Source organism: Mastomys coucha, unplaced genomic scaffold (genome assembly GCF_008632895.1).
Source record: "Mastomys coucha isolate ucsf_1 unplaced genomic scaffold, UCSF_Mcou_1 pScaffold18, whole genome shotgun sequence".
NCBI lineage: Eukaryota > Metazoa > Chordata > Mammalia > Rodentia > Muridae > Mastomys > Mastomys coucha.
This window is the reverse complement of record NW_022196900.1, coordinates 54,619,875-54,623,290: the sequence shown is the minus strand read 5'-3', so window position 1 is coordinate 54,623,290 and position 3,416 is coordinate 54,619,875.

The window sequence follows — 3,416 nt, the reverse complement described above, 5'->3', positions numbered from 1 at the left end:
TATATATATATATATCCAGATTCCTGTAGAGCATTTTTAAGCCTAAGGGAGGTCCCTATGTTCAGTTTGCTGAGTATCTCATGGATGGGTGTGGTCTTTTTTTGTGATCACATCTCTTTTCTTTAGCTGGTTGATATGGCAGATGCCATTCTGTGGTTTTCAATAATGAGCTGTACTTGCATTCTTCATGTTGCTGTGTGTTCATAAGAGCTATTAACTTTCTGTATGTCTGTATTTGATTTCCAAATATATTTTCTTAAACAGCCTTTGTGTGCTCTGGATATTGGTATTATGCCAACCACATAAATGAATTGAAAATGCCCTGTATTCTAGCTTATCTATTTTGGTCAATAAAGATTTCTTTAAATACAGCCATTCCTATTCAGTTGTATTTTGTCTGTAGCTCTTTTCATGTTACCATTACAAAGCAGAGTTGCTAGGACAGAGATTTTATGACCACCTGAGTCTAAAATATTTCAGACCTTGATCTTGCTTCAAGTTTGTCATCTCTGTTATCTGGCCTTTTCTAGGGAGTTGTTTATTCTGTAACTGTGGGTTTTTTTTTTTTTAAAGATTTATTTGTTTTATGTATTTGAATATACTGTCACTGTCTTCAGACACACCAGAAGAGGGCATTCCATTCCATTCCAGATAGTTGTGAGTCACCATGTGGTTGCTGGGAATTGAATTTAGGACCTCTGGAAGAGCTGTCAGTGCTCTTAGCCACTGAGCCATCTCTCCAGTGCTCTACTGTGGTTTTTTGTATCTGAGGTTTCCTCTATGTGTGTGTTTTTTTTGTGTGTGTGTGTGTGTGTGTGTGTGTGTGTGTGTGCCCATTTATATATAACATGTGAATGTGGATACTTTTGCTTTGTAATCAGAGGACAATTGTAAAGGGAATATCTCGTGTATTATATGAATGCATCATCTTTCAATTAACAACCTATGGCCTATAGGAAAGAGTAGAATAGAAGGTGGAACATCTGGGAAGTAAAAAGAATTCTTGGATAGAGCAAGGTGGGGGAGATTCACCCAGGAAGATGTGATGAGATGGATGTGTGGTACCTGAGCACAGGGAACCAGACACATGGCAGAATGTAGATTAGAATAAATGGGATAATTTAAGCTATGATTTAATAAGAGAAGAGCCTAGCTATATGGCAAGGTATTTGTAAATATATTTAGAGACTGAGTCTTATTTATGGCAGCATGGGGCTGGGAGGAAGAACCTGACATAACTTCTATAGACAACTTTAACAGGCGTTGGTCATTGCCTTCTGTGTTTTTGAAATGAGGTCTCTTGCTTGCTTATTCCATGTTAGCTGTCCCCCACACTCCAGTATTCTCCTGTCTCTAATCCCATCTCCCTTAGGAAAGCTATGACTACAGACCCTCATTCTATGTATCCATCTTTTTTGTGGGTTTGAGGGATTCAAACTCAAGTCTCTGTGCTTAGATAGCAAGCATTTTTACACACCTGAGCAATAATCCAGCCCCAACCTCTATTTCCATTTTTTAAATAGCTTCTATTCCTTAACCGAAAACTCATTTGTTTCTTCCCCTGGAGCAGAAATGACACTTTTCTCCTGTCAGGTAAGGGGTGTTCCGTCACAGCAATGAGAAAGTAACACCATGTTTTTGTGTCAGGGAAAGGAAACATTGTGGCCTTCTGCTCTCCCTTGCTTTCCTCATGAAATTAATTTTCAAGCTTTGTGGATCTTTCTGCCCCCATCACCTCCATATACTAACTGCCCTACCCTGGCCCAAGCTCTCCACGATGGTATCTAAGACAACTGAACTTGTTTCTATAGCATCCCCTCCCTGCACCACTACCATGTCATCTGCACAGTCCCCTACAGAGGACCTACAAGAACAAAAGTCTATTCCATCTGGTTATATAGCTATTCCTCTAGGTTAAAAATAGTCAGTGGTTTCCCTTGCCCAATAGAGTTAAAGTCAGCTATTCCACAAGACAAAGATATAATATAGCGCACTAGGCCTGCCCACAGCTGTAGCTGCTGGCTCTTCCAGCTGTGGGTTCTGTTCACACCAGTGCTCAGAGACATCACTGAGCAGTCTCTCCCAGGACACCAGGCATCTTCACACACCCTGACTTCCTCTCACCTTTGTGTCTAAAATTACCAGTGGTAACTCCTTCCCTGCCCTACTCTACAGCAATATTCCTAAGACTTCAAGGTGGAATAGGTGGCTCTGCCTGAAAATTAACAGCAACTGTGAATCAAACACCTTCACCTTTGTCATAGACTCATTTCTCTCAGCGACCTCATTTTACAGGCGGTAGGCTGATGATGCTCGGAAGTGCTGAGTGACTTGCTCAATATGCTGGGAGCAAACAGCAGAAGTAGGGCTTAGCCGGGCAGTGGTGGCACACACCTTTAATCCCAGCACTTGGGAGGCAGAGGCAGGCGGATTTCTGAGTTCGAGGCCAGCCTGGTCTACAGAGTGAGCTCCAGGACAGCCAGGGCTATACAGAGAAACCCTGTCTCGAAAAACCAAAAAAAAAAAAAAAAAAAAAAAAGAAGTAAGGCTTAAACTTAGATGTTTGACAGCTAGTCAGCTGACCCATAGTCCTTCCTGGTTTTTGACGACACTATGGCAGTCTTGGCTTTGCCACTCTCTGACTTTGTGACGTTGAGCAAAGAACCTCTCCATTCTGACTCTGTTTCTTCTTTAAAAGGGAAGGTAGTAGGCAATGATCATCTGTTATTCTCCTTGTGATGACCCAAAGACCTAGGACGTGGCCACATGGCCACACACTCCTACAGCCACAGGTTCTTGCTGAACCTGGCTCCCTGTCAAGGATCCCCAGGTCAGAACCCTGACAATCCTTTCTACTATCCCTAGTGACTTATACCAGTCTCCAGACTAGCACACACCTCTCTACAGGTATACTGTCTAGGCTTGTTCTTGGCTAATGCATTTTGTCCTGGAGCCAAAAACCTATTAGGAGAAGTGAGATAGCAAATCCAAACATGATTTTCTCATGGAATTGCACTAAATTCTATTCTTTCCTGATTGACCCACTAAGGATTCCACATGCACCTCTGAGCCACAATGTTCCTGTGTATTCCATACTAAGAGTGGCTTAAGTTAACAGAGGTCCCTTCCATGCCTAATATTTTCTGAAGTGGGACATTACCTGAGGGAGAACTTGCTGGTAAGAGTGAGCAATTAAACAAAGACCCATTCTCCAGGGAGACCCTGCTTTCAGTTAGTTCCAGATGTCTGTTTTGGAATCATTGGCTACTATCCCAAGTTCAAAGGCATATTATGGGGAAAGTCCCTGGAAAATCAGGAGTTTATTACTGTGGAGAGTAGGAAAGGGGGATAATACAGTTACCTCAGGCAAAGGAAGACCTTGCACCGGGTGGAGAGGTATGGTGTTCTCTTTTTTT